Here is a 14,102-nt window from a genome sequence, read left to right on the forward strand (position 1 = left end):
TATGAATTTGTATTTCTGTCTGTGTATATGAGTACATATGTGCATCTTTCTCTTTCATAGACCAGATTTTTTATTTTATTTTTATCTTTTTATGTAAAACACTTTTATTTCATTGACATATAACTGATTTCTAATGTTGCAATTATTTCTCATGTACAACGAATTGATTTAGTAATGCATATGCAAACATACATTCTTTTTCAGATATTTTCCCATACAGATTATACAGAATATTGGGTAGAGTTTCTTGTGCTATATAGCAGTTACAATCATTCCAATACTACAGTGTGTATATGCCCACTCCAAACTCCCAGTCCATTCCTCCTACCTCCACATGGGCCCTCTGGTAACCACATGTTTATTTTCACAGTCTATGAGTCTGTTTATATAAATAGGTTCATCTCTATCCTGTTTAAGATTCCACATATAAGTAATATCATATGATGTTTTTTCCCTAACTTCATTTATTATTATAAACTCCAAGTCCATTCATATTGCTTCTTTTTTTTTTGTATATATGTACCATATAATATTTATCCATTCCTTTGACAATGGAAATTTAAGCTGTTTCCATGTCTTTACTATTGCAAATAATGCTGCAGTGAACATCAAGGTGCATGTATATTTTCATATTTTGGTTTTCTCTTGATAGATGCCCAGGAGTAGGATTGCTGGATCATATGGTACTTTTACATTTAGTTTTATAAGGTACCTCTATATTGTTTTCCATAATGATTATACAAATATACATTCCCATCAACAGTGAGGGAGGGTTCCCTTTTCTCCACACCCTCTTCAGGATTTATTATGTGTAGATTTGTTAATGACGGCTATTCTAAGCAAAGTGAGGAGGTAACTTATTTTAGTTTTGATTATGTTTCTCTAGTAATTAGTGATATTGAGCATATTTTCCTAAGCCTGTTGGACATCCAATTGTCTTCTTTAGAGAAATGTCTATTTTGATTTTCTGCCCATTTATCAATTGGGTGTTTTGTTGTGGTTGTTATTGTTGTTGTTGTTTCTTTTCTGTTGAGTTGTATGGTTTGTTTGTATATTTTGAAGTTTGAGCCTTTGTTGGTGTGTGGCATCTTTGCAACTGTTTTGTCCCATTCTGTAGGTTTTCTTTTTTGTTTGTTTGTTTCCTTTGCAGTACAAAAGCTTATAAGTTTGGTTAGGTCCCATTGGTTTATTTTTGCTTTTATTTCTGTCACTTTGGGAGACTGACCCAAGAAAACATTTGTACAGTTGATGTCAGAAAATTTTTTGCTTATGTTCTCTTCTAGGAGTTTGCTGCTGTCTTGTTTTACATTTAAGTCTTTAAGCCATTTTTAGTTTTTTAGTTTTGGATTGCTTGTTCTAGTTCTGTGAAAAATGTCATGGGTAATTTTATAGGGATTGCATTGAATCTGTGGATTCTTTTACATTGAGCTGTATTCATTATTTGTACAATTTGAAGATTAATCCCTTGTCACTTCATTTGCAAACATTTTCTCCTATTCTACAGATTATATATTTAAAATTTCATTTTATTTATGGTTTCCATTGCTGTGCAAAAATTCTAAGTTTAATTAGGTGCCATTAATTTTTTTTTATTTTTAAAACTCTAGGAGATGGATTCAAAAATATATTGTTTCATTTTGTGTCAGAGAGTTTTCTGCCTATGTTTTCTTCTAAGTGTTTTATATTATCTGGTATTATGCCTAGGTCTTTAATCTAATTTGTGTTTATTTTTGTATATGGTGTTAGAGAATACTATATACAGAACTATGTTGAATAAAAGATTTGAGGGTGGACATCCTTGTCTTTTTATTGATGTTAGAGGAAATTCTTTTAGCTTTCCACCACTGACAATTACATTAGCTGTAGGCTTGTCATATATGGCCTTACTTGTGTTCTGGTGGGTTCCCTTTATACTCTTTTTGGAGGGTTTTTTTTTTTTTTATTTTCAGAAATAGGTGTTAGAATTTGTCAAAAGCTTCCAGACTTGGAGTTCCCATCATGGCTCAGTGGAAATGAATCTGACTAGCATCTGTGAGGACACATGTGCAATCCCTGGCCTTGCTCAGCTGGTTAAGGATCTACCTTGCCATGAGCTGTGGTGTAGGTCACACATGTGGCTTGGATCTGGCACTGCTGTGACTGTGGCATAGCCCAGTGGCTACAGCTCCAATTCAATCCCTACCCTGGGAACATCCATATTCTGTGGATGCAACCCTAAAAAAATCCAAACAAAAACAAAGTCTTCCATACTTCCTTAAAAGTATGGAATTTGGCTCTAGAATAACCTTTACAACTGGAAAAAAAAAAAACCCTATTTTGAAGAGTTCATTCACTGACAATGTATCTGGAGAAGTCCTCTTCCCACCCATGTGAAGAAAACTCATGTTCCAACTCATGTTCCATTTTCTGTTTTTTGTTTAAGTGACTGATTTTTACTTCTGTCTAAATTTATTCTTTCAAAAAGTTCTAAACTATTTTTTCTCTTATTGTGTCTTATGTTCACCCACTCTCTTTTAATTTATAACATACCTTTTTTATCATTATCGCAGCTAAGTTTGAAATGGAGAGATTATATATATATATATATATATATGCTTATTTTTTTAAAGTATTCTGTACTTGTGAAGAGTCTTAAATATCAAAAAGGTACAGTTGGTTAGTAGATAAATTGCTATGAAGCAAAATTTATTGTATAAGTATTAGAGAAGCAAAAACACATAAAAATATGTTATTTGGCAGAACATGTACAGATTTATCAAATCTAAAAGGAATGAGGTTTATGTATATTCAGGCAAAGGGTACATTTTAGGTACAACATTTGGAGACTCATTGAGGAGGCAGAAGAAAATGACTTTTTGTAAATGTTACTGGAATAAGAATTAAGTCTGCATTTCACAACAGATAAACCAAATAATGCTACCTGACATCAAAGAAGTTCAATATGTCATACTTTTGAAAAGTAATCTGAAGAAAGGAAAATAAAATCTCAACATGAGCTGATAGACTGCTGGTGGTTCAAAGATAAGAACTGAGGTTTATTACAAAGCCACAGTAATCAAGACAGTATGGTACTTGTACCAAAACAGACATACAGACCAATGGAATGTAATGGAGAACCCAGAAGTAAACCCAGATACCTTTGGTCAATTAACCATCAACAAAAGAGGAAAGAATATAAAATGGGAAAAAAAGACAATATTTTCAGCAAGTGGTACTGAGGAAACTGGACTGCTAGCTTCATGTAAATCAATGAAACTGGAACATACCCTCAACCATGCACAGAAATAAACTCAAAATGGCTTAAAGACTTAAATGGAAGACAAGACACATTAAAACTCCTAGATGAGAACAGAGGCAAAACATTCTCTGACATCAACCTAACAAATGTTTTCTCAGGTCATTCTCCCAAAGCAACAGAAATAAAACCAAAAATAAACCAAAAAATAAAAATCATTATAAAATAAAAAAAAATAATTGGGGTTTATATATAAAACTAAGTAATTTCCTAAGAGTCATAAACATTTATTCATAATACAATTCTAACGTGAATGTATTTACATAAATTTCCTATGAATATATTTTGAATATGATATCTGATATATATTTTTCTTTTTAAGGTCACACCTGAAGCATATGGAATATCCTGGGCTAGAGATCAAATTGGAGCAGCAGCAGCTGCTGGCTTATGCCACAGCTACAGCAGTTCTGAATCTGAGCCACCATCTGTGTCCTAAGCCACAAGATTGTAGCACTGCTACATCCTTAACCCACCGAACAAGGCCAGGCATCAAACCCATCTCCTCAAGGATATTAGCCAATTTCTTAACCCAATGGACCACAATAAGAACATCTGATATCTGATTTCCATCTTATATGTTTTGTATAGTGCAGTTTAACTGCTTATCCTTATGATGTCAATAGTTTTTTTAACGTTAAATATTTAATAGAAAAAACTCTGGCCAAAAATATTTGCATCTTAGAATATAAATCTCTAGCTCAAAAATCAGGGTTATTTTTTCTAATATAGATAAGTCTGGTTCTTTAAATTTTTTTAAGCAATATGATTAAAATAATAATTTCAAAATAGCTTATTTTTTTTTTTAGCTGATTGACTTACTCTTATGTCTGCCTTTAGGAAAAAAATTTGTATGAATTCCCATGGAAAATTATAATCAAACATCAACTGATTTCATCTTATTGGGGTTGTTCCTGCCTTCAAGTATTGACCTTTTTCTTTTTATTCTCATTGTTCTAATTTTCCTAGTGGCTCTATTTGGCAACCTCTCCATGATTCTTCTCATCTCTTTGGACAATCATCTCCACACACCAATGTATTTTCTAGTCAGTCAGCTCTCCCTCATGGACCTGACCTACATCTCTACCATTGTCCCCAAAATGGCCTACAATTTTCTCTTTGGAGACAAGTCTATATCCCTCCTTGGGTGTGGAGTTCAGAGCTTCTTCTTCTTGACTTTGGCAGGTGCAGAAGGATTGCTCTTGGCCTCTATGGCTTATGATCGTTATGTGGCCATTTGCTTTCCTCTTCACTATTCCATCAGAATCAGCAGGAGAGTGTGTGTATTGATGATAATGGGATCTTGGATGATGGGCTCTATCAACTCCTGTGCCCACACAACATATATTCTCTATATCCCTTACTGTCAATCAAGGGCCATCAATCATTTCTTTTGTGATGTCGCAGTCATGTTAACTATGGCCTGCATCGATACCAGGATCTATGTGTACACAGTGTTTGTGAGCACCACTATCTTCCTTTTGCTACCTTTCATTGGTATTGCATTTTCCTATGGTCATGTTCTCCTTGCTGTCTTTTAAATTCACTCAGCGGATGGGGAGAAGAAGGCCTATTCAACCTGCAGCACCCACCTCACTGTGGTAACTTTGTACTATTCACCCTTTGTTTACACTTATTTACAGCCAAGATTTCTCCATACTCCAATAGAAGACAAGGCTCTGGCTGTGTTCTACACTATTCTGAAACCAATGCTCAATTCTATTATCTATAGCCTGAGAAACATGGAGGTGATTGGAGCTCTGAGAAGAGTAATTGAGAGAATCCGCTCTGTTAAAATGTAGACAAAGTTTTTGCATGAGTATCAGCAGTTGGATGTAAATTCATTCATTAATGTACATTCATTAAAATATTATTTTATCATTAAAGGAAAGGATTAGAACTAATCTAGAGGAGTAGAAAATCACTTATTTCTCAAGAAGTTATATATGTTTAATTTAAAGCCTTATTCTGGAGTTTTTTTTCCTTCAATTTCAAGTGCATTTTTTATTGATATGTTTTCAACAATAAAGTTTCTTTGCAATGTAGTAATGAAAATGGAAAATCTAAATATACATAGCTGAGCATAGCAGTTTTACTATTTTCAATATATTTTCCAATATGTCCGAAACATATTTTTTTCTGAATATGTAGATCAAATCCAATGTCAGAAGACTTACTGTTCTTCTCATAGAACTCTAGTTACTAGTTCTTTCAATATAGGGACACTTGATGTCAGAGGTTTGGCTGAGACTTCCTCAGAGATTCTTAAGTCGTTATACCAATTTAAATAGAAACTTACATGTTTACATTAGTTTTGGGGTTGTGCTCTTTGGGAAGTGCTTTAAAATCAGCTATATCTGCGAAACAACGATAAAGACTCAGAGAAGCCAACAGAAATCAAGGAAATTGTGAAGGTAATTATACAAGTGGCTCAAAGTTTAGTCTCAATCATCAAAACCAGAAATATCAAGGGCATTCTTACAAACACCTCCTACACTCATAATATACTTAGTCTACATGCTAAATTGCCAAACAAACCTTGCATTAGATAATGTCCCTCAGATAATATTTTATTCTTCACTCACTATATCTCATAGTTCTGCTGGAATAGTTGACTTTTATAAACCAAATTTATCCACTCAGATTATGACTTAGTCACTTTCTGAAGCAGGTCCCACCACAATACCCAACAAAAATACATCATTTCAATGAGACTTCCTGGATAAATTGCTATCCATTAATAATCAGTGAAAAAATTCATTTTTCCTCTCAGTGTGTTGGAGAAGGGATGGTTCATATTCTACAGATATTGCACAAATGAAATCATGAGGCATCTTGCTCAAAAATCAGAAAAAGATGCCATTCTTGCTGCTCAAAGATAGTTATTTTTTTCAAAATTAATTTATTAGTTGTGAAAAGAAACACATTTTACAAATAGTATTTTATGTCAAAATTTTACATGTAGGAATTCCCATCATGGTGCAGCGGAAGTGAATCTGACTAGGAACCATGAGGTTGTGGGTTCAATCCCTGGCCCTGCTCAGCAGGTCAAGGATCAAGCGTTGCTGTGAGCTGAGGTGTAGGTCACAGACATGGCTCTGATCTGGCATTGCTATGGCTGTGGCGTAGGCCGGGAGGTAAAATTCTGATTAGACCCCTATCCTGGGAACCTCCATATGCTGTAGGTTCAGCCCTAAAAAGACAAAAAGACCAAAAAAAAATTACATATAAAAATTAATACTTGTAGTTACCCTGATTACAAGTTTTTTAAATGTTTCTAAAATGTTTGTAATCAAAATTTATAGTTTTAGAAACTTTATTTTCTATCATATAATTGAAAGTGTACTCAGCCACTGGTGAAAAATGCTAGGTTGCAATTAACTTTTGATGATGTTTAATTTTTTTTAGGTTTAAAAGAATCTTTCTGCTTATGTCACTAGAGCTATTAAAAGTGTTTACACTTTGGGAAAACAATTGTTAAATTTCTGATAAATTATAGTAAATATAAATTCTAATACACATATACTGATGATTGTCAAGGAGAACTATTTTCTAAAAATGATTTATCTTATGAATGAGCTGCAACACATCAATTAATACAAATTAATTTTATGAAAATCTGAATTTAATTTTAAATCTGAATTTAAATTCATTGGTATTTTAATGATTCTTTTCTAATTTCTAATAAATAGGGGACTTTGTATAAGAATGTTTCAAATAGCTCTTTATTCATTTTATCACCAATTACAAGGAAAAATGGATATTTTTGTTCATAATTGTTTTCTGAAACATTACATGAAAATATAATTCTTTTTGATTATAAATTTTTCCAATTAATTTTGGATCTTTAAATACTTTAAAAATATTATTTCTATTTCTAAGTCTGTGTATATAAGCTTTGCAATGATTCAACAGTTTTTAAAATCATATATTTTGTACTCTTTGATGAGTGCTAATAATGCCCTGATATATTCTATTATGATGAACTTTTGTGCACTCTTCTTGTGTAATAATTTATGGAAAACTCACTGCCTAAGCCTCTTAACATTTCCTGTTCTGAAACTCAGGTGACATTGTTAATAGTTTTATACATGAGAAAAAATGTATTCTGGAAAGAAAAGTTCCCCCACACATCATTGCTCCTTCCAGATAAAATTCCTTCTTTTTCATAGGCAATGATACTGTACCAATTTACATTCCCACCAACAATGAAGGAGGGCACCTTTTTATCCACACCCTCTCTAAGATTTGTCATTTGTTGACTTGTTAATTATGACCATTCTGAGTGGTATGAGGAGGGACCTCATTGTAGTTTTGATTTGCATTTCACTAATAATTAGTGATATTGAGCATTATTTATATGCCTATAGGCCATCCTTATGTCTTCTTCAGAGAAATATCTATTTAGGTCTTTTACCCATTTTTCAATTGGGTTTGGGTTTTTTTTGGCTGTTGAGTTGCATGAGTTTTTTATATATTTTGGAGATTAGGCCCTGGTCTCTTGCATCAGTGGCAAAGATCTCCAGTTCTGTGGGTTGCCTCTTTATTTTTTTAATAGTTCCCTTTGCTATGCAAAATATTTTGAATTTGATTAGGTCCCATTGATTTATGTGTGTCTTTATTGTCATTATTTCAGGAGGTGTATCAAACAACATGTTGCTGTGATTTATGTTGAAGAGAATTCTCCTATGTTTTCCTTTAGGAGTTTTATAGTGTCTGGCCTTATATTTAGGTCTTTGATCCATTTTTTGTTTATTTTCCTGTTTGGTGTTAGATAGTGTTCTACTTTCATTCTTTTACATGTAGCTTTCCAGTTTTCCCAGCACCATTTATTGAAGAGACTTCCTTTCTTCTACTGTATATTCTTTCCTCCTTTGTGATATAGTAGTTGACCATAGGTTTGGAGGTTACTTCCAGGCTTTCTATCCTATTACATTGATCTTTATTTCAGTTTTTGTGCCAGTACCATATTGTTTTCATAACTATAGTTTTGTAGTATTGTCTAAGGTCAGGAAACATTATTCTTTCATTTTAATTTCTTTTTCAATATTGCTTTGGCTATTTGTGGTCTCTTTTGTTTCCATACAAATTTTAAAATATTCTGTTCTAGTTTTGTGAAGAATGTCTTTGGTAATTTGATAGGGATTGCATTGAACCTATAGATTGCCTTGGGTAGCATAGTCATTTTGACAATATTGATTCTTCAAATCCAAGTTGTGTTGTCTTTGATTTCTCTCATCAATGCTTTGTAATTTTTGGATACTAGGTCTTTTGTATAGTTATGTGTGTTTATTCCTAGGTATTTTATTATTTTTGATGCAATTGTAAATGGGATGGATTCTCTGATTGCATTTTTTGCTCTTTCATTTTTAGTATATAGAAATGCAATTCATTTCTGTGTATTAATTTCATAGCCTGCAACTTTGCCAAATTCATTGATGCATTCTGTTTTCTGGTGCTGTCTTTAGGGCTTTCTATAGTATCACATCATCTGCAAACAGTGATAGGTTTACTTCTTTTCCAACTTGGATTCCTTTTATTTCTTTTTCTTCTCTGTTGTAGCTAGGACTTTCACTCTTCAGTTTCTTGGTGTGATGTATCATATTGATAGATTTGCAGATATTGAAGAGTCCTTGCATCCCTGGGACAAATCCCACTTGTCATGCTGTGTGATTCTTTTAATATGTATTTGGATTTGGTTTGCTAGTATTTTGCTGAGGATTTTTGCATATATGTTCATCAGTGTTATAGGTATGTAATTTTCTTTTATCGTGGTATCCTTTTCTGGTTTTGGTATCAGGATGATAGTGGCCTCATAGAATGAGCTTAGGAGTATTCCTTCCTCCACTATTTTTTGAAAGAGTTTCAGAATAGGTGTTAACGCTCCTCTCAATGTTAGGTAGAACTCAGCTGTGTAGCAATCAGGCCCTGGACTTTGTTTTTGGAAGGTTTTTAATCACTTTTTTTTTTTTTTTTGCTTTGCTTTCTAGGGCCACACCCATGGCATATAGAGGTTCCCAGGGTAGGGGTTAATCAGAGCTACAGCTGCCAGCCATAGCCAGCCACAGCAACATCAGATCTGAGCCATGCCTGTGACCTACACCACAGCTTGTGGGAAGGCCGGATCCTTAACCAAATGAGTAAGGCCAGGGATTGAACCCACAACCTCATGGTTCCTAGTCGGATTCATTTTTGTTATTCCATGATGGGAACTCCTTTTTTTTTTTTTTTTTTTTTTTTTTTTTTTGTCTTTTTGCTATTTCTTGGGCCGCTCCTGCAGCATGTGGAGGTTCCCAGGCTAGGGGTCCAATCGGAGCTGTAGCCACCGGCCTACACCAGAGCCACAGCAACGCGGGATCCGAGCCGTGTCTGCAACCTACACCACAGCTCACGGCAAAGCCGGATCGTTAACCCACTGAGCAAGGGCAGGGACTGAACCTGCAATCTTGTGGTTCCCAGTCGGATTCGTTAACTACTGCCCCACGACGGGAACTCCGGGAACTCCTTTTTAATCACATTTTTTGAATTTATGTTTTAACTTTTTTTTGATCTCTTGTCTTTTCAGGGGTATACCAGAGGCATACGGAGGTTCCCAGGTTAGTGGTTGAATTGGAGCTGTAGCTGCTGGCCTACACCACAGCCACAGAAATGTGGGATCTTAGGTGCATCTGTGAACTATACCACAACTAATGGCAACACCACATCCTTAACCTACTGAGCAAGGCCAGGGATCAAACCTGCATCCTTATGGGTACTAGTCAGGTTCATTAATCAATGAGCCACAATTGGAACTCCCTATTTTACTACTATTATTATTTGCTTTTTAGGCTGAACCCACAGCATATTGAAGTTCCCAGGCTAGGTGTCAAATTAGAGCCACAGCTGGTAGCCTACAACACAGCCCCAGCAATGTCAGGTCTAAGCCACGTCTGCAACCTATAGCTCCTGGCAAAGTTGAATCCCTGACCTCCCGAGCAAGGGTAGGGATTGAACCTTCATCCTCAAGGATACTAGTCAGATTCTTCTCCAATATGCTATAACAGGAACTCCTAATCACATTTAAAAATTTTGCACTTGTGATTGGTCTGTTCATATTTTCAATTTCTCCCTGGTTCAGTCTTGGTAAGTTGTACCTTTGTAAGAATCTGCCCATTTCTTCTAGGTTGTCCATTTTATTGGCATATAGTTGTGTATAGTAATGTCTTATGATCCTTTGTATTTCTGTGGAGACAGTTATAATTTCTCCTTTTTCATTTCTGATTGTATTGATTTGAGCCCATTCCCTTTTTTTCTTGATTAATCTCACTAAAATTTTATCAATTTTGTTGCTCTTTTCTAAGAACCAACTTTTGGTTTCATTGATCTCTATTATTTTCTTTCTATCTATTTCATTTATTTCTACTCTCATCTTTCTGATTTATTTTCTTCCACTAATTTTGGGCTTTGTTCTTCCTTTTCTAATTGTTTTAAGTGTAAAGTTAGGTTGCTTATTTGAGCTTTTTCTTACTTCTTTTTTTTTTTGTATTTTTGTCTTTTTGACTTTTCTAGGGCTGCTCCTGTGGCATATGGAGGTTCCCAGGCTAGGGGTCTAATTGGAGCTGTTGCCTACACCAGAGCCATAGCAATGCAGGATCCAAGCCATATCTGTGAGCTACACCACAGCTCACAGCAACGCTGGATCCTTAACCCACTGAGCAAGGCCAGGGATTGGACCCACAACCTCATGGTTCCTAGTTGGATTCATTAACCACTGCACCATGATGGGAACTCCATGGCTTTTTTTTATTTCTTGAGGAAATATTGTATTGCTATAAACTTTCCTCTCAGAATGACTTTTGCTGCACCCCATAAGTTTTGGGTTGGAATCTTCATTGCCATTTGTCTCTAAGTATCTTTTGATTTCCTCTTTGATTCCTTCAGTGATCCATTTGTTGTTCAGTAGCATATTGTTTACCTTCCAGGAGTTTGCATTTTTTGCTCTTTTTTTCTTGTAGTTGATTTCTAGTCTCATAGCATTGTCATTGGAGAAAATGTATGGGATAATTTCAACTTTTAAAAACAATTTACCCAGGCTTGATCTGTGTCCCAAAATGTGATCTATCCTGGAGAATGTTCCATGTGCACTTGAGAAGAATGTACATTCTGCTGCTTTGGGATGGAATGTTCTATAAATATCAGTTAAATCTGTCTGTTCTAGTTTATCATCAAAGGCCTATGTTTCCTTATTGATTCTCTGCCTGGATGCTATGTATCTTGATGTAAGTGAGGTGTTAAAATCCCCCACTATTATTGTGTTACTGTTGATTTCTCTTTTTATGGCTGGAAGTAGTTGCCTTATTTATTGAGGTGCTTCTATGTTAGGTGCATATATATAATTATGATTGTTATGTCTTCTTCTTGGATTTATCCTTTGATTATTAGGTAGTGTCTTTCTTCATCTTATGATTTTCTTTATCTTAAAGCCTATTTTGTCTTATATGAGTATTGCTATTCCTGCTTTCCTTTGATTTCCATTTGCTCATAATATCTTCCTCCATCATCTCACTTTCAGTCTGTATATGTACTTGGGTCTGAAGTGAGTCTCTTGTAAACAGCATATACATGGGTTCTGTTTTTGTATCCATTCAGACAGTCTGTGTCTTTTGGTTGGAGAATTTAATCCATTTATATTCAGTGTAATTTTGGGTAAGTATGTATTTGTTGCCATTGTGTTAAATGCTTTGAATTATTACATTGGGTCTTTTTTTTTTCCCTTCTTGTTTTCTCTTGTGATTTGCAGACTATCTTTGGCATTGTGTTTGTGTTGCTTTTTCTTTTTTATGTGTGTGTCCATTTTACTTACTGTTTTGGTTTGTGATTCTCTTGTTTTCTAATACATTTTCAGTGTTTCTGCATTTGTCTTCTCCTCATGTCTGCTAGTTTTGATATAATTTTTGTCAGTGGGTGACTTTGAGCTTTTATATTATCTTTGTCTTTACCAATGAGTTTTCTCTTTTGAAATTTTCTTGTTCCTGGTTGTTATTTTTGTTTTTTTTTTTTCTTTTTTTTTAAGAGAAGTTCCTTTAGTAGTTCTTGTAGAACTGGTTTAGAGTTGCTGAATTCCTTTAGGTTTCGTTTCTCTGAAAAGCTTTTAATCTCTACCTCAAATGTGAATGATAACCTTGTTGGGTAAAATATTCTTGGTTCTAGGTTCCTCTGCTTCTTCTCCTTAAATATATCTTGCCATGTATATATGGCAAGATATATTTAAATAGCTTGCAGGGTCTACTGAAAAACCAGTTATTATCCTAATGGGGATAATAGCTTGCAGGGTCTAGCTTGCAGGATCTCTGCTGAAAGATCAGCTATTATCCTAATGGGAATTCCTTTGTATGTTTTTTGTTGCTTTTCCCTTGTTGCTTTTAAATGCTTTTCTTTGTAATTAAATTTGTCAGTTTGATGTGTCTCACTGTGTTTCTTTTTGGGTTCATCCTTTGTGGGATTCTCTGTGCTTCTTCTACTTGAGGAGAGTGTTCCTTCACTTGAGTGAGTGTTTCCTTTCCCATATTAGGGAAATTTTCAGGTATAATATTTTCAAATATTTTCTTTCCCTTTTTCTCTCTCTTCTCTTTCTTGAACCCCTATGATGTGAATGTTTAATGTTTTCCCATAGATCTCTTAGGCTCTCCTAAGTTCTTTTAATTATTTTCTCTTTATTTTATTTTATTTTATTTTATTATTTATATTTTGGTGGCAATGATCTCCACCATTGTGTCTTCCATGTCACCTATTCATTCTTCTGCCTCCATTATTCTGCTGTTGATTTCGCCTAGTGTATTCTTCATTTCAAATATTGTTCTATCCATATTAGTTTGCTTGTTCTTTAGGTTCTCCAGCTCTTCATTAAACATTTCTCATAACTTCTCTATCTGTGTCACCATCTTTTTTCCAAGGTCTTGGATCATCTTTACCATCATCACTCTGAATACTTTTTCAGGTAGATTACCTATCTTCTCTTCATTTATTTGTTTTTGTTTGTTTTTGTCTTGTTCCTTTTTCTGAAGTTTATTCCTTTGTTGTCTCATACTAACTTTCTATGTTTATTGTCTCCTTGATGATAGGTATGCAGATGATGTGATTGGTGTGTACCTAGAACATGTGATGGGAGCAGTGGTATTATGCTACCTCCCTTGAAGCCAGGTGGCTCTTATGGATGGGGTCTGTATGAATGTCTGTAGTTGCTCACGGATTGCTTTTGTGGTGGGGAGCAACTGGCTCCTGTGATGCCTTCTGCTTCCAGGTAGTTCTCAGAACGGTTTCCTTTCTTTGGCAAAGTCAGCAGTTGATCCTGTCATCCCTCACTTTGTCAAGGAATTTCTAGGGAATGCTCTCTGTAGCTGGGAGGCAGGTGCCTCTCTGTCTTTATTCCCTTTTTGTCCAGACTAGGGGGCGTTCTCTGTACCCCTAGGGGCAGGGCCTGATCCCTAACTGTTGCTAAAATGCTTTTCCTGTAACTATAAGGCCTGCACCATTCTGGCCATCCCTCCCCCTACCAGGCCAATGGTAGAGTGCTCCATTAAGCTATTGTGCTATAAAAACAAAGCAGTTTTCCAGAATTCTTTGTGCTTCTTCTAAAAATTTTCACCAACACCTCCAGGAAGATTAGGGCTCTATGCCTACCCAGGAGGCCCCTTGCAAAACCCAGACATTCCACAGTTTCCCAAATCACCCTCTGTCCCTTAGGCAGGTTGCTGTTCTGTGTCCACCCCAAAGGCCCCTTTCAGAATCCTGCCCCTCTGTGTTGCTTCAGAATAACTTTATCCACCCT

The 14,102-nt window shown here is 35.1% G+C and overlaps 1 pseudogene; it reads left to right on the top strand.

Annotated features, from left to right (window-relative positions):
* Positions 4,159 to 5,097, top strand: LOC100522854 (annotated as a pseudogene).

Source organism: Sus scrofa, chromosome 2, assembly GCF_000003025.6.
Source record: "Sus scrofa isolate TJ Tabasco breed Duroc chromosome 2, Sscrofa11.1, whole genome shotgun sequence".
NCBI lineage: Eukaryota > Metazoa > Chordata > Mammalia > Artiodactyla > Suidae > Sus > Sus scrofa.